We start from the raw sequence: 23,922 nt of genomic DNA, 5'->3' as shown, positions 1-23,922 counted from the left end.
TCACCTACCAATCCTGGTATGCATGGACGCCTCACCCCCCAATCCTGGTATGCATGGTCCCCTCAACCCCCAATACTGGTATGCATGGCACCCTCACCCCCCTATCCTGGTATGAATGATCACCTTACCCCCAAATTCTGGTATGCATCGAACCCTCACTCCCCAATCCTGGTATGCATGGTCACATCACCACCCAATCCTGATATGCATGGTACCCCCTCATCCCTATCCTGGTATGTATGGCACCCCTTACCCCCCAATCCTGGTATGTATGGCACCCCTCATCCCACAATTCTGGGATGGATGGGCCCCTCATCCCCAAATCCTGGTATGCATGGTCAACTCAGCCCCCAATCATGGTATGCATGGTCCCCTCACCAAAAATCCTGGTATGCATGGTCCCTTCACCCTCCAATCATGGTATGTATGGCACCACTCACCCCCCAATCCTTGAATGCATGGTCCTCCTCACCCCCAATCCTGGTATGCATGGTACCCCTCATACCTATCCGAGTATGCATATTCCCCTCACCCCCCAATCCTGGTATGCATGGTTACCCCTCATTCCTATCCTGGTATGTATGGCACCCTTCACCCCCCAATCCTGGTATGCATTGCACCCCTCACACACAATCTTGATTTGCATGGCACCCCTCAACCCTAAATACTGGTATGCATGGTCCCCTCACCCCCCAATCCTGGTATGCATGGTCCCCTCACCCCCCACTACTAGATTGCACGGTCCCCTCACTCCCGAATCCTGGTATGCATTGTACCCCCTCATCCTCATCCGGATATGTATGTTACCCCTCACCCCCCAATCCTGGTATGTATGATACCCCCTCACCCTCCAATCCGGGTATGTATGGTACCCCCTCACCCCCCAATCCTGGTATGCATGGCACAACTCATCCCCAATCATGGAATGTATAGTACCCCACATTCCCAATCCTGGTATGAATGGCACCCCTCACCCCCCAGTCGTCGTATGTATGGTAACCCTCATCCCCAATGCTGGTATGCATGGCACCCCTCATCCATCAATCCTTTTATGCATGATCCCCTCATCCCCCCAATTCTGGTATGCATGGCATCCTCACTGCCCAATCCAGATATGCATGGTCCCCTCACCCCCCAATCCTGGTGTGCATGGTACCCCCTCATCCCTATCCTGGTATCTATGGCACCCCTCACCCCCAAATCCTGGTATGTATGGCATAGCACCCCTCACCCCCCAATCCTTGAATGCATGGCCCCTCACCCCCCAATCCTGGTAAGCATGGTCCCCTTACCCCCAATCCTGATATGCATGGCACCCTTCACCCCCCAATCCTGGTATGCATGATCCCCTCACCACCCAATCCTGGTATGCATGGTACCCCCTCACCCCCAATGCTGGTATGTATGTCACTGCTCACCCCCTGATCTTGGTATGCATGGTCCCCTCACCCCCCATTCCTGGTATACATGGTTCCATCACACCCCAATCCTGGTATGCATAGTCCCCTCACCCCCCAATCCTGGTATGCATGGTCCCCTCACCCCCCATTCCTGGTATGCATGGTCAACTCAGCCCCCAATTCTGGTATGCATGGCACTCCTCACACCCCTATCCTGCTATGCAAGGTCCACCTCACCCACAATCCTGGTATGCATGGTCCCCTCACCCCACAATCCTGATATGCATGGTCCCCTCACCCTCCAATCATGGTATATATGGCACCACTCACCCCTCAGTCCTTGAATGCATGGTCCCCCTCACCCTCCAATTCTGGTATGCATGGTCCCCTCACCCCCCAATCCTGGTATGCATGGTACTCCTCATTCCTATCCTTGTTTGCATGGTCCCCTCACCCCCCAATCCTGGTATGCATGGTACCCCCTCATTCCTATCCGGGTATTTATGGCACCCCTCACCCCCCAATCCTTGTATGCATGGCATCCCTCATCGCCCAATCCTGGTATGCATGGTCCCCTCACCCCCCAATCCTGGTGTGCATGGTACCCCCTCACCCCCCAATCCTCGTATGCATGGTACCCTCACCCCCCAATACTAGTATGAATGGTCCCCTCACCCTCCAATCATAGTATGTATGGCACCACTCACCCCCCTATCCTTGAATGCCTGGTCCCCCTCACCCTAAAATTCTGGAATGCATGGTACCCTTCATCCCTATCCTAGTATCCATGGTCCCATCACCCCAAAATCATGGTATGCATGGCACCCCTCACCGCCCAATCCTGTTAGGCATGGTCCCCTCACCCCCAATTCTGGTATGCATGGTGCCCCTCACCCCGCAATCATGGTGTGCATGATACCCTCACCCCCCAAATCCTGGTATGCATAATCCCCTCACCCCACGATCCTGGTATGTATGGTACCCCTCACCCCTCAATCCTGGTATGCATTGTCCCCTAACACCTCAATCCTGGAATGCATAGTCCCCTCACCCCACAATACTGGTATGCATGGTCCCCTTACCCCCCAATCCTGGTATGTATGGTCCCCCCTCACCCCCAATACTAGTATGCATGGTACCACCTCACCCCGCAATCCTGGTATGCATGGTACCCTCACCCCCAATTCCTGGTATGCATGGTACCCCCTCATCCCTATCCTGGTATGCATGGCACCCCCTCACCACTAATACTGGTATGCATAATCCCCTCACCCCACAATCCTGGTATGTATGGCACTCCTCACCCCCCAATTCTGGTATGCATGGCACCCCTCACTCCCCGATCTTGGTATGCATGGTCCCCCCACCCCCCAATCCTGGTATGCATGGTCCCCCACACCACAATCCTGGTTTGCATAGTCCTCTCACCCTCCAATCCTGTTATGCATGGTCCCCTCACCCCCCAATCCTGGTATGCATGGGCCTCACACCCCCAAATCCTGGTATGCATGGTCAGCTCAGCCAGTAATTCTGGTAAGTATGGCACTCCTCACCCCCCAATCCTGGTATGTATGGTACACCTCATCCATATCCTGGTATGTATGGCACCCCTCACCCCCCAATCAAGGCATGCATGGCACCCCTCACCGCCCAATCCTGGTATTCATGGTCCCCTCACCCCCAATCTTGGTTTGCATGGTACCCCCTCACCCCCCATTTCTGGTAAGCAAGGTACCCTCACCCCCCAGTTCCTGGTATGCATGGTAACCCCTCATGCCTATCCTAGTATGCATGGTACTCCCTCATCCCCAATCCTGGTATGCATGGTCCCCTCACCCCCCCAATCCTTTTATGCATGGTCCTCTCACCCCACAATTCTAGTATGCATGGCTCCCTCACCCTCCAATCCTGGTATGCATGGCCCCCTCACCCTCCAATCCTGCTATGTATGTTCCCCTCAACCCCCAATGCTGTTATGCATGGTACCCCCTCATCCCTATCCTGGTATGTATGGCACCCCTCACCCCCCATCGTGGTATGTATGGCACCCCTCACCCCCCCATTCCTGGTATGCATGGGCACCTCATCCCCCATTCCTGCTATGCAAGGTCCTGTCACCCCTCAATCCTGATATGCATGGCACCGATCACCCCCCAACCCTGCTATGCATGGTCCCTTCACCACCCAATCTTGGTATGCATAGTACCCCCTCACCCCCCAATCCTGGTATGTATGACACTCCTCACCCCCCAATCCTGGTATGCATGGCACCCCTCACCCACCGATCTCCGTATGCATGGTCCCCTCACTCCCCAATCCTGGTATGCATGGTCCCCTCACACCCCAATCCTGGTATGCATAATCCCCTCACCCTCCAATCCTGGTATGCATTTTCCCCTCACCCCCAAATCCTGATATGCATGGGTCCTTCACCCACAAATCCTCGTATGCATGGTCAACTCAGCCCCCAATTCGGGTATGTATGGCACCCCTCACCCCCCAATACTGCTATGTATGGTCCCCCTCACTCCCAATCCTGGTATGCATGGTCCCCTCACCCCCCAATCCTGGCATGTATAGTGCCCTTCATCCCTATCCTGTTATGTATGGCACCATTCACCCCACAATCATGGTATGTATGGCACCCCTTACCGCCCAATCCTGGTATGCAAGGTCCTTTCACCCCCCAATCCTGTTGTGCATGGTACCCCCTCACCCCTCAATTCCTGATATACATGGTACCCCCTCATCCCTATACTGGTATGCATGGGACCCCCTCATCCCCAATGCCTGTATGCATGGTCCCCTCACCCTCCAATCCTGGTATGAATGGCACCCCTCACCCCCCAATCCTGGTATGCATGGTCACCTCACTCCCCATTCCTAGTATGCATGGTCCCCTCACCCTCCAATCCTGGTATGCATGGTCCCCTCACCCCCCAATCCTGGTATGCATGGTACCCCATCATCCCTATCCGGATATGTTTGGCACCCCTCACCCCCCAATCCTGGAATTTATGGCAACCCTCACCCCCCAATCCTGGTATGCATGGGCCCCTTAACCCCCAATCCTGATATGCATGGTCCCCACACCCACAATTCTGAAATGTATGGCACCGCTTACTCCCCAATCCTGGTATACATGGTACCCCCTCACCCCCCAATCCTGGTATGTATTGCACGCCTCACCCTCCAAATTCTGGAATGCATAGCACCCATCACCCCCCGATCTTGGTTTGCATGGTCCCCTCACCCCCCAATCCTGGTATGCATGGTCCCCTCACACCCCAATCCTGGTATGCAGTTCCCTGACCCCCAATCCTCGTATGAATGGTCCCCTAACTCCCCAATCCTAGTATGCATGGGATCACTCTTCAATCTTGGTATGCATAGTCAACTCAGCCCCCAATTCTGGTATGTATGGCACCCCTCACCCCCAATCCTGCTATGCATGGTCCCCCTCACCCCCAATCCTGTTATGCATGGTCCCCTAACCCTCCAATCATAGTATGTATGGCACCACTCACCACTCAATCCTTGAATGCATGGTCACCCTGACCCTCCAATTCTGGTATGCACGGCCCCCTTACCCCCCAATCCTGGTATGCATGGTACACCTCATCCCTATCCTGTTATGCATGGTACCCTCAACCCCCAATCCTGGTATGCATGGTACCCCCTCATTCCTATCCTGGTATGTATGTCACCCCGCACCCCCCAATCCTGGTATGGATGGCATCCCTCATCGCCCAATCCTGGTACGCATGGTCTCCTCACCTCCCAATCCTGGTATGCATTTTACCCCCTCACCCCCCAATCCTGGTATGCTTGGTACCCTCACCCCCAATCCTGGTTTGCATAGTACCCCCTTATCCCTATTCTGGTATGCATGGTATCCCCTCACCACCAATCCTGGTATGCATGGTACCCCCTCATCCCCATTCGGAAGTGTATGGTACCCTCCTGGTATGTATGGTACTCCCTCACCCCCCAATCCTGGTATGTATGGTACCCCCTCACCCCCCAATCCTGGTATGAATGGCACCCCTCACCCACCCAATCATTGTATGTATGGTACCCCTCATCCCCAACCCTGGTATGCATGGCACCCTCACACCCTAATCCTGGTATGCATGGTCCCCTCACCCCTCAATCCCGGTATGCATGGTAATCCCTTATCCTTATCCTGGTATGTAGGGGACCCCTCACGCCCCATAATCCTGATATGTATAGCAACCCTCACCCCCGAATCCTGGTATGCATGGGCCCCTCACCCCCAAATCCTGGTATGCATGGTACCCTCACCCCCTAATTCTGGTATGTATGGCACCCCTCACCCCAATCCTGGTATGCATATTCACCCTCACCCCCAATCCTGGTATGCATGGTCCCCTCACCCCCAATCCTGGTATGCATGGTCCCCTCACCCCCCAATCCTGGTATGTATGGCACCCCTCACCCCCCCAATCCTAGTATGCATGGTACCCCTCACCCCCCAATCCTTGTATGCATGTTCCCCTCACCCCCCTCCTGGTATGCATGGCACCCCTCACCGCCCATACCTGATATGCCTGGTCCCCTCACCCCTCAATCCTGGTATGCATGGTACCCCCTCACCCCCCAATCCTGGTATGCATGGTACCCTCACCTCGCAATTCTGGTATGTATGGCACCCCTCACCCCAATCCTGGTATGCATATTCACCCTCACACCCAATCCTGGTATGCATGGTCCCCTCACCCCCCATCCTGGTATGCATGGTCCCCTGACCCCCCAATCTAGGTATGTATGGCACCCCTCACCCCCCCAATCCTTGTATGCATGTTCCCCTCACCCCCCTCCTGGTATGTATGGTACCCCTCATCCCTATCCTGGTATGTATGGCACCCCTCACCCCCCAATCATGGTATGCATGGCACCCCTCACCGCCCATTCCTGATTTGCCTGGTCCCCTCATCCCTCAATCCTGGTATGCATGGTACCCCTCACTCCCCAATCCTGGTATGCATGATACCCTCACCCCCCAATTCCAGGTATGCATGGTACCCACTCATCCCTATCCTGGCATACATGGTACCCCCTCACCCCCAATCCTGGTATGCATGGTCCCCTCACCCCTCAATCCCGGTATGCATGGTAATCCCTTATCCTTATCCTGGTATGTAGGGGACCCCTCACGCCCCATAATCCTGATATGTATAGCAACCCTCACCCCCGAATCCTGGTATGCATGGGCCCCTCACCCCCAAATCCTGGTATGCATGGTACCCTCACCCCCTAATTCTGGTATGTATGGCACCCCTCACCCCAATCCTGGTATGCATATTCACCCTCACCCCCAATCCTGGTATGCATGGTCCCCTCACCCCCAATCCTGGTATGCATGGTCCCCTCACCCCCCAATCCTGGTATGTATGGCACCCCTCACCCCCCCAATCCTAGTATGCATGGTACCCCTCACCCCCCAATCCTTGTATGCATGTTCCCCTCACCCCCCTCCTGGTATGCATGGCACCCCTCACCGCCCATACCTGATATGCCTGGTCCCCTCACCCCTCAATCCTGGTATGCATGGTACCCCCTCACCCCCCAATCCTGGTATGCATGGTACCCTCACCTCGCAATTCTGGTATGTATGGCACCCCTCACCCCAATCCTGGTATGCATATTCACCCTCACACCCAATCCTGGTATGCATGGTCCCCTCACCCCCCATCCTGGTATGCATGGTCCCCTGACCCCCCAATCTAGGTATGTATGGCACCCCTCACCCCCCCAATCCTTGTATGCATGTTCCCCTCACCCCCCTCCTGGTATGTATGGTACCCCTCATCCCTATCCTGGTATGTATGGCACCCCTCACCCCCCAATCATGGTATGCATGGCACCCCTCACCGCCCATTCCTGATTTGCCTGGTCCCCTCATCCCTCAATCCTGGTATGCATGGTACCCCTCACTCCCCAATCCTGGTATGCATGATACCCTCACCCCCCAATTCCAGGTATGCATGGTACCCACTCATCCCTATCCTGGCATACATGGTACCCCCTCACCCCCAATCCTGGTATGCATGGTCCCCTCATTCCACAATCCTGGTATGTATGGTACCCCCTCACCCCCAATCCTTGTATGCATATTCACCCTCACACCCAATCCTGGTATGCATGGTCCCATCAGCCCCCAATCCTAGTATGCATGAACCCATCAACCTCCAATTGTGGTATGCAAGGCACCTTCACCACCCAGTGCTGCTATACATGGTCCCCTCACCACCCATTCCTGGTATGCATATTACCCCCTCATCCTTATCCTGGTATGTATGGCACAACTCACCCCCCAATCCTGGTAAGTATGGCACCCCTATCCCCCCAATCCTGATATGCATGGGCCCCTCACCCCCCATTCCTGGTATGTATGGCACTCCTCACTCCCCACTCCTGGTATGCATGGTACCCACTCATCCCTATCCTGGCATACATGGTACCCCCTCACCCCCAATCCTGGTATGCATGGTCCCCTCACTCCACAATCCTGGTATGTATGGTACCTCCTCACCCCCAATCGTGGTATGCATGGTCCCCTCACCCCCCAATCCTAGTATTCATGGCCCCCTCACCCTCCAATTGTGGTATGCATGGCACCTTCACCGCCCAATGCTGCTATACATGGTCACCTCACCACCCATTCCTGGTATGCATATTACCCCCTCATCCTTATCCTGGTATGTATGGCACCACTCACCCCTCAATTCTGGTATGTATGGCACCCCTATCCCCCCAATCCTGATATGCATGGGCCCCTCACCCCCCATTCCTGGTATGTATGGCACTCCTCGCCCCCCACTCCTGGTATGCATGGCACCCCTCACCCCCCAATCTTGGTATGCATGGTTCCCTCATCCCCCAATCCTGGTATGCATGGTCCCCTCACACCCCAAACCGGGCATGCATAGTCCCCTCACCCGCCAATCCTGGTATGCATTGTCTCCTCACCTCCCAATATTGGAATGCCTGTGCCCCTCACCTCATGGCACCGCTCATCCCCATCACGCTGCACACATACAAAAAATTAAACACTTATACTCACCTTTCTTCCCCGTGTTCCAGCGCTGTGTCCAATTCTGCTGGAGGCCGGGGGAGGAGTGCGGGGCCGAAGTACGCTCGTGTCCATACTGCGCTGTCCGGAGCCATTTTGCTGATGACTAATGATGAGCGAGCATGCTCGCTACTGCTCGGTGCTCGCCGGAGCATCTCACTGCTCGATATGCTCGGCACTTGCCGAGTATATCCGGGTTGCTCGGGTGGGAACTTGGGTCCCCTCCCTGAATGTTTGGCGCTCTTTAGAGAGCCAATGAACATGCAGCAATTGCCTGCTATACACTGTAATGCCGCAGCCATGTTGGTTGTGGGAATTACAGTGATTGGCTGTCCGCACAGCATCATCAGATCTATATCAGACCTGGCGCCGCCATGCTCGTCAAAGTCACTTCCGAATCAGACAGTGTACAGAGAGGTGCTGGCAGGATGACATGCAGATCGAGGACAGCAGCACACAGGGGGAGGGAGGCAGAGCACCCCAACAGGCAGGAAGAAGCAGTGTGGTGCCGCAGGCAACAGCTCCCCTTAACGCCAACACGAAGGAAGTTGCCAGTACAACTGTTAGGTCTTCCCGAGTCTGGTTGTTTTTTAAAACCTCTGCCGATAACCCCAAAAAGGCCATTTGCACCACCTGCCAGGCCAGCATCAGCGGGGGTGGCAAAACGACCAGACTTACCACCACCAGAATGATCAGGCACATGGCAGCAAAGCACCTGACTTTGTGGGCCAAACCCCAGGGTCCAGGAACAGTTTCTGCAGGTGGCACCATTGCTTCTTCTGCTGTTGTGCATGCAAGCCAATCCCCTGTCCATGGTGCATGTGAAGATGCCTCCTGCCCTGCACCTGTCGCTGCACACTCTCAAGTAGCAGCATCAGGAAGCACGTCCATGTCCTTGTCCCAGTGCAGCGTTCAGTTGTCCATACCCCAGTCCTTGGAATGCAAGCGCAAATATGCAGCCAACGCCCCAGAGGCCACACTACTAAATTCTCACATTTCACGACTGCTTGCGCTCGAAATGTTGCCTTTTAGGCTCGTGGAAATGGAAGCATTCTGCAACCTGATGGCGGTGGCCGTCACTCGGTACTCGGTCCCCAGATTCCACTATTTCTCCTGGTTTGCTGTCCCCGCATTACACAAGCACGTGTCCAAAAACATTAGCGGTGCACTCAGCAACGCAGGTACCGGTAAAGTCCACCTAACCACGGACAAGTGCTTGTAGCCAGGGATGGCACATCTCACTGACGGCACACTGGGTTAACATAGTGGAAGCCAGGACCCAGTCAGACCTTGTGACGTAACAAGTCCTCCCGATGCCAAGAATTGCGGGCCCTAGGTCAATCAGGGTTGCCCCCACGGTCTACAGCTCCTGCACCTCATCCTGCTCCTCCTCCTCCTCCTCTTCAGCCTCCATCTCCGAAATGACCACATCAGTCACAAGCTGGAAGCACTGCAGCACTGCCTTGGCCAAGCAGCAACAGGCTGTGATGAAGCTAATATGCTTAGGTGAAAAACAGCACAATGCTGAAGAGTTGTGGACAGCTCTGAAAGAGCAGGCTGATCTGTGGCTCACACCGCTGAACCTACAGCCAGGCATGATCGCGTGTGACAATGGCCGGGACCTGGTGGTGGCTCTGAAGAGAGGCGAGCTCACACACGTACCATGCCTCGACCATGTGCTTAACCTCATGGTTCAGCAGTTTCTCAAATCCTACCCAGAGCTGCCGTATCAGCTTGTTAAAGTACGCCGCCTGTGTGCCCATTTTAGAAAGTCACCTACAGCTTCCGCCGCCGTTGCAGTGTTTCAGCAGCGTTTGCAGCTTCCGGCTCACAGACTGGTGTATGATATCCCCACATGTTTGAACTCTACACTGCAGATGTTGGGAAGGATTTGTGAGCAGAAGAGTGCAGTTGTTGAGTACCAGCATCAACAAGGCCATCGGTATTCAGTTCAGACTCCACATATAAGACCTCAGGAGTGGACATGGATGTCAGACATATGTACCATCCTCCAAAACTTTGAGGACTCCACCAAGATGGTGAGCGGCAATGATGCCATACTTAGCATAACCATCCTGCTTCTCTGTCTTCTGAAACGGTCTCTTCTTACGATCAAAGAGGATGCATTGCATTGCACGATGAGATGGAGCAAGGAACCATACAAGGTGATTACACAGAGCCAAGCCTCATCTCATCCCAACGTGGATTAGGTGACAATGAGGAAGAGGAGGAGGAGGAAAGACAGGAGCTAGTTTCATGCACTATAGACGGTACTACCTGCACAGCTGTCATACCGTCTGTTCAGCGGGGATGGCCAGAGGACAGAGAGGAGGAGGAGGAGGAGGAGAGCATGGTCAGTCATCCTACTCCGGGATAGTGGGCTAAAAATTGCTGGACAACCAGGTTCAACACGTGAGCCATACAAGGCACGTGTGTGACATTGCCCCGGCGAAGGGCCGCACCCAGGTTTGCAGCATTGTTGCACACGGCATTCCCTGGCTGCAGGTACAATGGAAACAACCATTCATGAAATTGGTTCTCCAGAGCTGACCACAACTCCTCAGCTGTGTGACTCATATTTCCCAGACATTTCAAAGTAATCACCGCCTGATGCCGTTGAGCCCTGCTGCCAGCATAGTAAGGAGGTGTGCAGGATTCCTTCTGCGCAGTTGGAAAGTGGGTGGCATTACCAGACAGGCTTTGGGTGCAGGTAGAGGACCGAGAGGAGGATGAGTAGAGATGAGCGTTGTTCTACTCGAACTGTTCGCCAATCTCAAATTCGAGCTGTTTTGGGCGGTGTTCGAGCCGTTCGGCGAACACGAACAATTTGAGAAAAATTCGGCTGTTCGAGGTTATGTTCGATAACTGTTCGTGCACCAAAATCATAACTGGATTTTTTCTCAGTAATGATGAAAATTAATGTTAATACGCAGTTTGAGTGTACAGCGGGGTGGGGGGAGGGGCAGGGGATGGATCTCTGCAGGAACAATGAAGATCTCCATTTTTTTTTTCTCTTTCCCGCATTTACAGTGGGGAGGTGCAATCTGTCAGCCTATCAGCAGCGCACACACGGAGCGAAGTGCTTTTTTTCACACAAGCAAGGGCATGTGTCATTGGCAGTGTATGTCACATGTCCTTGCCCTATAAGACCAAGCCATTTTCCCCATCGCCACCATTTTCTCACTGCTGCAGCTGCGTGTTAGACGGCACCGCTGTTGCTGTGTGCGCTATACCTTGTTAATTTCAAGCCAATTTTCGCACAAATATACAGATAGCTTGGGAGTAGGGAATAGTTGTGATTGCAGTCCTTTTAAGGACTAGGTTACAGCATTTCCTATGACTTTTATCAGGCAGGTCTGTGCTCTTAAATAGATAGGTTGTGGGAGTAAAGACTAATTGTAATTGGAGTCCTTTTTAGGACTAGGTTACATCAGTTCCTATCAGTTTTTGCCAGGCAGGTCTGTGCCAGTGCTGTGCAAGTTTTTTTCACAGCATTTGGCTGAATCTAGCAAAGCTAATCCTTTTTGGCCTATTGCAGAGTGTGTTAGTCAGTGGAGTAGCCTATCTGTGTTGCAAGATATACCACCTGTGTATAGAATACCAATTTTTTTACTGCACCTAGTGAAGTAAAATCTTTTGGGCATAGCATCATTCTATTAGTCCATCTATACTGACCTCCATCAGGTTGCAAACTGAATCTAATTTTTTTCTGCATCTAGCTCTGAAAAAATATTTGGCCTTCTAGCAGTGTGTCGGACTTTCTCTATTAGTCCATCTATACTGACCTCCATCAGGTTGCAAATTCAAAATAATTTTTATCTGCATCTACAGTACCTCTGAAAAAATATTTGGGCTTCTAGCTGTGTGTGGGACTTGTTGTATTAGTCCATCTATACTGACCTCCATCAGGTTGCAAACTGAATATATTTTTTTCTGCATCTACCTCTGAAAAAATATTGGGCTTCTAGCTGTGTGTGGGACTTGTTGTATTAGTCCATCTATACTGACCTCCATCAGGTTGCAAACTGAATATATTTTTTTCTGCATCTACCTCTGAAAAAATATTGGGCTTCTAGCTGTGTGTGGGACTTGTTGTATTAGTCCATCTATACTGACCTCCATCAGGTTGCAAACTGAATATATTTTTTTCTGCATCTACCTCTGAAAAAATATTGGGCTTCTAGCTGTGTGTGGGACTTGTTGTATTAGTCCATCTATACTGACCTCCATCAGGTTGCAAATTGAATATAATTTTTTTCTGCATCTAACCCAGCCAATAGTTTTGGCCTAATACCACAGTTTGGCCACTCAGCTCTGCTCGGTTACCATCCATTGTTTTTTTGTGCAAACAACTCCAGAGTTGTGAATTAGTTAACCACCAAAATGAGTGTAAAAAGGCCTGCTGCTGGTGGAAAGGGGAATAGGCGTGTTGGGAAGGGGAAAAAAGGTTGTGTCCATGGGGTAGGTGTTAAAGCAACAGTAACATCTGCAGAAGAAAGACCATCTTCCAGCCAAACTAAAATGTCTACTTCTTTTAGCGGACAATGTTATAAGATCCCTTTCTTACGGCCACGCCAATCGCTACAAATTCCAGATGAGGCACAAAAACAGCAGGTGCTTCAACAGATATCAAGTGCTCCTTTAAGTGGGCTCTCCTCCACATCAACTTCAACATCACAAATACTCCAGTCCTCAAAGGTGTCACCCAAATCGCACTTGCTTCCTCACAGCTCCCAAATCTCCAGCTGCCCGTCTGAGTATGAGGTAGAACAGATGGTTGAGTCTGCAGAGCTGTTTACTCATACTATAGCCTGGGAATCAGAGGTCGACTCCAGCGCTTCTGTGAATCCAGACGAGGAAATGATCTGCACTGATGCCCAGAATCTTTATGAGTCGGATCCAGTACCAGACGCAGAAGGTTCTGACCATAATGTAGACCCTCATTCCCAAACTGTAACTCCTGTTGGTGGAGACAATGAGGAAGACGATGATAAGACTCAAATACCTGATTGGAGCGACAACTTTAGTTTTTTGTCAGGGCAGGAACAGGTTGGCTCTGAGGACGACGGGTGTGATAACACACAGGGTGATGATGATGAGGTTGGAGATCCCACTTACTGTCAACCCACAGTCAGCCAAGAGATGAGGTCAGCAGAGGAGGTGGAGGAAGATGCTAGTGACGACGAGGTCAGGTTGCGCCTTCCTGGACAGAGACGTAGTACTTGAAGCACGTCAACAACTGCATCCTCAAACACAACTCTGCCTCTCACCACAAGTCGTGGTGGCTCTTCAGGTCGCATGGGTGCTAAGCCTTGCATAGACTGGGCATTTTTTCAGATCAATTAAGATGACCCAACTCGTGTTATCTGTAACATTTGTCAGCAAAAGCTAAGTAGAGGCCAAAAAATACATAGTTTGAGTACTTCATGCATGAACCGGCACATGGACATGAAGCATAAGTTGCAGTGGGAAGCTCAGTGTGCTACAATGCGGCCTAGCCGGCCGGGCCAACCACCGTCTGCCATATCTTGTGCATCCGCGGCCTCTTCATCCTCTGTGACTGGGGGGACAGCAGTCACACCTGTTTTGGGGCGCAGACCTGCCACCTCTTTACCCGCAACAGCCAGCGTGATTGGCAGGTCATCATTTTCTTTGGAGGTGGTAACACCAGCTGGTGTTGAGCGCTGTCCGACATCGATAGCACCACCTTTGGATCAAGGCAACCTAACATGTCCGTCTGCATCTTCCTCACAGACCGGCAGTTTGCCGGGGACACCCTTATCAACCCCGTCTAAGCACAATAGCCAGCCCTCGGTCCCTCAGATGTGGACAAGTAAAAGACCATTTCCTCCTAGCCATGAGAAAGCTAAGAGGTTGAATTTCACCATCTGCAAGCTCTTGGCTACAGAAATGCTGCCTTTCCGCCTGGTGGACACAGAGGATTTTCGAGACCTTATGTCCGTCGCAGTGCCCCAGTACCAGATGCCCAGTCGGCACTACTTCTCAAAGAAAGGTGTGCCTGCGCTCCACCAGCATGTCGCACACAACATCACCGCTTCTTTGAGAAACTCTGTGTGTGACAGGGTGCATTTCACCACAGACACTTGGACGAGTAGGCATGGACAGGGGCGTTACATGTCGCTGACTGGGCACTGGGTAACTATGGTGACAGCAGGACAAGGGGCTGCTGTCCAAGTCTTGCCGTCCCCACGAGTTGTGCGTCAATCCTCTTTATGTCAAAGTTCCTCCACTGCTTCTGCCTCCTCAACCTCCTCTCGGTCTTCCACCTGCACCCAAAGCCTGTCTGGTCATGCCACAAGCTTTCTAACTGCGCAGAAGGGATCCTGCACACCTCCTTACTATGCTGGCAGTAGGGCTCAACGTCATCAGGCGGTTTTTACTTTGAAATGTCTGGGAAATGTGAGTCACACAGCTGAGGAGTTGTGGTCAGCTCTGGAGAACCAATTTCATGAATGGTTGTCTCCACTGGACCTGAAACCAGGGAAGGCCGTGTGCGACAATGCTGCAAACCTGGGTGCGGCCCTTCGCCGGGGCAATGTCACACACGTGCCTTGTATGGCTCACGTGTTGAACCTGGTTGTCCAGCAATTTTTAGCCCACTATCCCAGACTAGATGGCCTTCTGCAGAGGGCACGGTCGCTGTGTGCTCACTTCCGCCGTTCGCATCCCGCAGCTCAGCGACTTACATCTCTACAGAAGTCGTTGGGCCTGCCACTTCACCGGCTAAAATGCGATGTGCCTACCCAGTGGAATTCAACTCTGCACATGTTGCAGCGACTGTGGCAGCACCGACAAGCCCTGGTGCAATACGTTCTGACGTATAGCCTGGGCCAACAAGATTCAGAGGTGGGGCAAATCACGCTGGAGGAGTGGTCTCAGATCAGGGACCTATGCACCCTTCTGCACAGTTTTGAAATGGCGACGAAGATGTTTAGTGCTGACGATGCCATTATCAGCATGACTATTCCGGTGATTTACATGCTGGAGCACATGTTAAACAGAATTCGGAGTCAGGTGGTGGCACAAGAGGAGGTGGAGGAAGTAGAGGAGGAGGAGTTGTATGCGGAAGGGCTAACATCTGCAAGGTCCAGACGGTCGGCAGCACCAAGGCGGCAGGCATGTGAGGGTGGGGGAGATGGTTTTACCAGGGCGCATGGTAGCAGCCAAACTAGTGAGGAAGGTGCAGGAGCCCAGGAAGAAGTGGAGGACGAACTGATGGAAGACTCATCAGATGAGGGAGACCTTGATCACATTTCTGTTGTGCGAGGTTGGGGGGAGAGGACAGAGGAAGGAAGCATGATTGTTACCTCGCCACCAACACAACAGGGACTTGGTGCTCCTGGATGCGCAACACACATGAGTGCCTTCTTGCTGCACTACCTGCAACATGACCCTCGAATTGTGAGAATTAGAAATAATCCTGACTACTGGGTTGCCACACTGTTAGATCCCCGGTACAAAAGTAAATTTGCAGAAATTATTCCTGCCATAGAAAGGGATGCACGCATGCAGGAGTATCAGCAGAGACTGTTGCATAATCTTACATGTGCTTTTCCACAAAATACCAGTGGTGCACGTAGTGAATCTCACAGTTCCAACTTGCCAACCGTGGGACCGTCAAGTGTTCAGCACTCAAACCGTAACAGAACCACAGTATCTGCTGGTAACATCAATTTTGCGGAATCATTTCACCACTTTTTTAGCCCATCCTTTGCAAGGCCACAGGAGACAAGAAGTCTGACACATAGTCAACGCCTAGAGACGATGGTACAGGAGTATCTCCAAGTAAACATTGAAGCCACGATTGTGTCACTGGACCCTTGCTCTTTTTGGGCTTCTAATCTGGATAAATGGCCGGAGCTAGCCACTTACGCCTTGGAGATCTTGTCATGCCCCGCAGCCAGCGTTCTGTCTGAACGTGTGTTCAGCGCTGCTGGTGGTGTGCTGACAGATAAGCGCACGCGGCTCTCCACTGATAATGTAGACAGACTCACGTTCATAAAGATGAACAAATCATGGATCCGAAACGACTTTTCTACCCCTGTGTCATCCTGGGGAGAGTAAAAGCTTGATGATTGGTTAAAATCACCCTACCAACCGTTTTAAGCTTTCAAATTACTAATCATGTTTATCTGTATCTTGACTGGAAAATAAATTGGGCTTTGTAGCAGTGTGCAGCACTGATCCTATTAGGCCATCTATAATAAGCTCCACCAGATTTAAAAGTAAAAATAATTTTTAGCTGCATCTAGCCCGGAAAATAATTTTGGGGCTCCGAGATGCGCAAGACACATAAGTGCCTTCTTGCTGCACTACCTGCAGCATGACCCTCATATTGTCAGAATTCGAAGTAATCATGACTACTGGGTTGCCACACTCTTAGATCCCCTAAACTTTTCGATCAACCTTTTCATTTTAATAAAGACCAAAAAAATGGTCATTTTTGAAATTATAAGCATTAGCAGGTTGTTAGAAACTGAAATCAAACAGTTTTCAACTCAAAACTTTATTGTAGGTGATGTTACATTTTCACATAGGACCCCTTGTTCGAAAGGAGCTTCTGAACTCTCTCGTCCATTGAATTTGTCAGGTTTTGGATGGTTTCTGCTTCAATTGTTTTGCATGAGGACAGAATACCCTCCCAGAGCTGTTGCTTAGATGTGAACTGCCTCCCGCCATCATAGACACTCCTTTTAATGATGCTCCAAAGGTTCTGAATGGGGTAGAGGTCAGGGGAGCATGGGGGTCACACCATAAGTTTGTCCCCTTTTATGCCCATATCAGCCAGAGATGCAGATGTTTTATGTGCAGCATGAGATGGTGCATTATCATGCAGAAAAATGATCTTGCTGTGATATACACGGTTCTTCTTCTTGAACCATGGCAGGAAGTGCTGTTTGAGAAAATCCACATACATTATGGAGTTCATCTTTAGCGCCTTCAGGGATCCTAAAGGGGCCGACAATCTCTCTCCCCATGATTCCAGCCCAAAACATTACTCCACCTCCTCCTTGTTGGCGCTGTAGCCGTGTTTGCGTGGGGTGTCCATCAACCAGCCATCCTCCACTCCATCCATCTGGACCATCGAGCGCTGCATGGCACTCATCCGTGAACAAAACAGTTTTGAAATCAGTCTTCATGTAATGTTTGGCCCACTGGAGCCGTTTCTGCTTGTGTGAAGTGGATAGAGGAGGTCGACAGGATGGCGTATGCACAGCTGCAAACCTCTGAAGGACCCTGCATCTTGTTGTTCGGGGGACGTTGGAGGCACCAGCAGCTTCAAAAACTTGTCTGCTGCTATGACAAGGCTTTCTTGCCGCTGCTCTTTTAACCTGACGTAATTGCCTGTAGGAAAGAGTCCTCAATTTGCCCTTATCAGCACGCACACGTGTGTACTGTGAATCAGCTACATACTTCTTGATTGCCAAGACACTTCATCCTGATCATCGCACAATGTTGATTGTAGTCATGCTTTGACCTAAACACTCCACAATTTGTTGCTTCTCAGCAGCCGACACATCCTTTTTCTTTCCCATTTTGGCAGAAAATGTAGGCTGCTTAATAATGTGAGAGAGCCTTCTTAAGTAGTCTTGCCTTTCATTGGACACACCTGCCAAACTAATTAGCACAGGTGTCTGCAATTGCTTACAGTGATATAAAGAGCCCTGACACACATCACCATCAATGAGTTTAACTGACAAACAAACAAATTCTTCCCTTATCACTCCTAAACACTTTTTGCATAATAATTTGGAACGCAGTGTACATGTGCTTTTCCACAAAACACCAGTGGTTCACGTAGTGAATCTTACAGTTCTAACTTGCCAACCGTGGTCTGTATGGAATTGTTCAATAAAGGGCCCAAAATTAAGATAACATAGATGGGAGAGGTCTCTATGAATAGGAATTCCTAAGTATTTGATACCCTGTGAGGGCCAGGCAAAGGGAAAGTTGGACTGGATGGAATCCTATATGGATTTGGGGAGGGAGACATCGAGGGCCTCAGACTTCGCTGCATTGATTTTAAAATTTTACCATGTAACAAAGTGATCTATTTCAGCCATAACAGCAGGGATGGATATATGTGATTGAGTGATATATACTAGGACATCATCAGCAAATAGAGAGCACTTGTACTCGGTGCCTCCCACCTCAATCCACCTAATATTGGGGTTATGGCGAATTGATGAGAGCAGGTGCTCCGTCACTAGGATGTATAAGAGAGGGGACAGAGGACATCCCTGCCTTGTCCCATTGGTGATTGTGAAAGGTGATGAAAATGTTCTGACGCACCCCCTGGGCCTTGGGACACCCGGAGCCGGACCCTTTTTGGTGGATGCTGGTGGTTGTAGTCTTCGTGGCGGCGACCCGGTTCCGTGGCTCAGGGCGGTCAAACCAGTGGCGGAACTATTTATGTGGTTTTGATGTTTAAATGTCCGACTACGCCACCCGTGGATTGCGGTCAGAGTGAACCACCGCTACAGGGCAGACCGCTGAGGCTGGTGTTGTGGGTGCAGCAGAGCGTAGCATAACTCCCCACGGGAGGAGTATAGCCTCAGGGTAGTGTATGCGGAGGATGGGGGTGATGGTGCAGGGCAGCAGCAGTAACGACACGGAGTCAGTGATGCAGTCCAGGGCCTTTACTCACAGTTCTTATTATCCAGACCACGTCTGCAGGTAACGGCTGCCCACGTCGTACTGTGCTCACCAGGTGAGGGGCTCAGACAACTCCCAGATAACTATGGAGCACTTCACAGGACCCCCTTTGTGTGTCCTTTGTCTGGCCTTTCTTACCAACACTTCTGTCCGGCTGCCTCGGGCCTCCTCTTGGTAAACTTGGCGCCAGTTTCCCTGACCCTATGTGGTGCCTTCCTAGCGGGTGTAGCGAGGGGCTGCGCCACATAAAATGTCAGAGCCTCCGGTTTCTAGCTGAGGGTCGTTTCCTGCCTCCACTAGTTCGGGGACCGGTCTCCCCCTTTGGCCTGACCCCTCCACGCAGGTGGATTCGGGCGTGCGGTGGCGACTCGCCCGTCCGCACCCCTGGGATCCCTTCATTCCTCATTCCTGGAGCCTTCTCCGCTCCTCTTCCTTCCTTCTCCCTCTTCCAGGCCTGGGCCTCTGTTACTAGGCCCGCCTCCGGAGCAGAGCTCATGCAGAGCCCCTGCTCCCTGCCACTTCTGCTCAGACTTCTCTGCACTGAACTAAGATGGTGCCCACCTTTTATACTCCCTTCTCAATGCAACCAGGAACTGCTTCCTCCCTGCTCCTGCACTACAGGGTTCCCCTTCCTCAGTGTTCCCTCCCCCCACTCCAGCCAGGGACAGATCTCAGGGGCATATTGGTCGCCCTGCCCCACGGCAATGTGGTGTAATGCATGCAGGTGTCGGGTCCTGATCCACACTCCATCCTTACCTGAGAGTGAGATATTACACCTCTGGGTGAGGTGCAATACGTCTGTAGCAACCGAGCCCTCAGGGTGCTACAGTTCCATTTATCTTCAGCCTAGGTGACGTATTGCGATACAGGGCCGTGATTTTGGCTATAAAAGGGTCCCCTAGACCCCTACCCCAAGCTTTTTAAGAGAATCATATATGGCGTGCCAGGAGACTCTATGGAATGCTTTCTCAGCATCCAACGAGAGTATCTAATTACAAATTTTTAACTGCATCTAGCCCAGGAAATACTTTGTGCCTAGTAGCAGTGTCTGCTAGTCAGCGGATTATCCCGGCTGTTAAGCAAGCTACACCACCTGTAGTTTAGACACTTAATTTTTTCAAAGGAAATGCTTCGGGACCATGGGATACTTAGTGAAGAGCATCAGGAGGCACCCCAAGGCATAGGGGCTGGGACTGGCAGTAGGATGCCTTGCGGTGGACAGCCGAGCTCGATCCTTATAAAAGCTTTTTAACTGCAGCAGCTTTAGTGGACGCTACTGGAACTGGAATTACCTCGGCTGCTGGCATGAGACTTGCCCTCCAATAGATCCTTGTAAATGGATTTAAAGTGTATTCATTCAAATTAGAGAGACAATTTAAATTAAAAAGCTTAGAGCTGCCTCCACCACAGGGGGGCTCGCTCTACCCACCAGCGGACAGGCACCAGTATTGGGAGAGGGGGGCTGGCCGTCAGGGTTCACCGCGGCTCTGGCACAAACCCGGCGACACGGAGGTGGCACGGGCAGGAGCGGACTGGCCGTCTCGGCTTCTCACTTTTTGGATTTTAGAAGGGCATGACATGCCTATATCTGTGTCTCCCCCTCCTTTTACTCCTCCACCTCTTTTATTTTCGCATGACTATATGTACTTGTCACTTTTCCATGTGTTAGTTATGTCTTCTGAGCAGTTTGTCAGCTTTTGGACACCTTTGAAGGTGTTTTCTATGTGTTTCTATGTGTTTTTGTTTGCCTGCCATTGGTTTTAACGGTGTTCGAAGGTGTTCGACGAACAGTTCGACGAACAGTTCGGCGAACACACGGGTGTTCGACGAACCGAACCGAACTCGAACACTACGGGGGTGGCTCAACACTAAGGATGAGGAGGCAAAGCAGTGGAAAAACTTCTTAATAAAGAGGATTGACGCACAACTCGTGGGGACAGCAAGACTTGGACAGCAGCCCCTTGTCCTGCTGTCACCATAGTTACCCAGTACCCAGTCAGCGACATGTAACGCCCCTGTCCATGCCTACTCGTCCAAGTGTCTGTGGTGAAATGCACCCTGTCACACACAGAGTTTCTCAAGGAAGATGTGATATTGTGTGCGACATGCTGGTGTAGCGCAGGCACAGCTTTCTTTGAGAAGTAATGGCGATTGGGCATCTGGTACCGGGGCACTGCGATGGACATAAGGTCTCGAAAATCCTCTGTGTCCACCAGTTGGAAAGGCAGCATTTCTGTAGCCAAGAGCTTGCAGATGGTGAAATTCAACCTCTTAGCTTTGTCATGGCTAGGAGGAAATGGTCTTTTACTTGTCCACATCTGAGGGACCGAGGGCTGGCTGTTGTGCTTAGACGGGGTTGAGTAGGGGTCTGTGAGGAAGATGCAGGCGGACATGTTATGTTACCTTGATCCAAAGGTGGTGCTCTCGATGTCGGAGAGCGCTCAACACCAGCAGGTGTTTCCACTTCCAAATGAACTGACGACCTGCCAATCACAATTGCAGGTAAAGAGGTGGCAGGTCTGTCCAAAAACATGTGTGACTGCTGTTCCCCCCAGTCACAGAGGATGAAGATGCTGCGGATGCACAAGATGGGGCAGAGGGTGGTTGGCCCGGCCCGCTAGGCCGCATTGTAGGACAGTGAGCTTCCCACTGCCACTTATGCTTCATATCCATGTGACGGTTCATGCATGAAGTACTCAAACTATGTATTTTTTGGCCTCTACTTAGCTTTTGGTGACAAATGTTACAGATAACATGAGTTGGTCATCTTTTCAATCTCAAACAATGCCCAGGCTATGCAAGGCTTAAAGCCCATGCGACCGGAAGAGCCACCATGACTTGAGAACAATTGAGATAATTGAGAACAAGAGATGTCGAGATTCTGAACCATAGAGTGTTCAGAACTCTGCAAATAAATCTAACAGATTGGTTTTGTCGCTGCAATTTAGTCCCCAGTTTAATGCCATTAAATCAATATTTTTTAAATATATTTCAGTTCTATATGAGGATGCTTCTTTATCTAAAACCTTACAGTCTAATTGTTCTGTCGTAGCAAGGAAAGGTATCACTATAGGCAATATTGTATCACCTTCTCTTTTTTCTTCCACTAGAAAATCTAGTGCTTGGTTGAATCATTCTGGTTTTTATACATTTGGCCAGAATAGATGCCGTATTTGGAAACATTCATCAGCAACCAAAGAATTTCATAATCATAATCACACACAAACTTTCAAAATTAAGGACTATATTAATTGTAATAGCTCCAACGTGGTTTATGTAATCTTATGCAAAATATGTGATCTTATATATGTTGGATGTACCACAAGAATACTCAAAGTTCGTATTTCAGAGCATTTAACTAATATATCTTCTCGTTCTAGTGTTAATCGTAACATTTCACATGCTTCCAGACATTTTATTGAACGTCACCAGAGATCTTCTAGTTCCTTACAGGTGATTGGCATCGAAAGAGTTAAGCCTGCACACCGAGGAGGGGATACCAGACACCGCTTACTTACCAGAGAGGCATTCTGGATCTACAATCTTGGATCCCGTTTTCCAGATGGTCTTAATGCACGCCGTGAAATCATGTTCCATTATTAATCTTATATCTCGGCTTTTTTTGGTCAAACATGTCAAATTGTATTGTATGTTGTCACAAGTTCTATTTTAAATTTCATTTTCTTTATGTATATTGTTTTTATATACTATTCTATGTGATTGGTTCACACTAATTATGCATCTCAGACGCACCCTCATGTGACCCGATTTCTTAATCTCATTGGTCGCTACTAAGTATAATACTATAGTGTGTGATATGCATGTTAGCTTTGACAAAGAACACAGATCTGTGTTTGAAACGCGTTGCATTTTCTCTATGTGAGATTCCCCAGTATGACATGGAAATTTTAAACTACGTTGATTTTTTTCAATAAACTTTGCTATTTTTGGAAGCTGGTTTCCTTTTCCTTTTAATCCCTGCAAGTTCATTGGCTCTCTAAAGCTCGCCAAACATTCCAGGCGGGGACCCGAGTTCCTGCCCAAGCAACCCTGAAATACTTGCCGAGCGCTGGCAGTGTGGACAGGTGTCGAGCATCGTGATGCTCGGGAGAGTTCCGAGCAGTGGCAAGCACGTTCGCTCATCACTAATAATAGATATATGGATATATGGATAGATAGATAATAGATAGATAAATAGATCGATAGATACAGTACAGACCAAAAGTTTGGACACACCTTCTCATTTAAAGATTTTTCTGTATTTTCATGACTATGAAAATTGTACATTCACACTGAAGGCATCAAAACTATGAATTAACACATGTGGAATTATATACATAACAAAAAAGTGTGAAACAACTGAAAATATGTCTTATATTCTAGGTTCTTCTAAGTAGCCACCTTTTGCTTTGATGACTGCTTTGCACTAGTGTTGAGCCACCCCCGTAGTGTTCGGGTTCGGTTCGGTTAGTCGAACATCGGGATGTTCGAGGAACTGTTCGTCGAACTGTTCATCGAACACCGTCGAACACCATTAAAACAAATGGCAGGCAAACAAAAACACATAGAAACACATAGAAAACACCTTCAAAGGTGTCCAAAAGCTGACAAACTGCTCAGAAGACGCTCTCTTTAAAAAAGCCGGCCGGCAATTCAGCAGCGGCATACACCGGTACCTGACAATTTAGACAAGAAGGAATAGAGCATCACACATAGATTAGATAGATAGAAACATGTCGGTCACATATA

The 23,922-nt window shown here is 50.4% G+C and overlaps 1 long non-coding RNA gene across 1 annotated transcript in view; it reads left to right on the top strand.

Annotated features, from left to right (window-relative positions):
- The window catches only part of LOC141257932 (uncharacterized), a 35,330-nt gene extending 12,274 nt beyond the window's left edge, over positions 1-23,056 (top strand). The window contains exon 3 of the long non-coding RNA XR_012318134.1: positions 22,554-23,056. This is a non-coding gene — a long non-coding RNA (uncharacterized lncRNA). The remainder of the gene's footprint in view (positions 1-22,553) is intronic.
- The last annotated feature ends 866 nt before the right edge of the window (positions 23,057-23,922 follow it).

The sequence above is a fragment of the Phyllobates terribilis genome, unplaced genomic scaffold (genome assembly GCF_046119375.1).
Source record: "Phyllobates terribilis strain yellow unplaced genomic scaffold, ASM4611937v1 Scaffold_3__8_contigs__length_932513732, whole genome shotgun sequence".
Classification (NCBI taxonomy): domain Eukaryota; kingdom Metazoa; phylum Chordata; class Amphibia; order Anura; family Dendrobatidae; genus Phyllobates; species Phyllobates terribilis.
The sequence above is the reverse complement of the archived record's forward strand: the minus strand, read 5'-3'. Positions and strand labels throughout refer to the sequence as shown.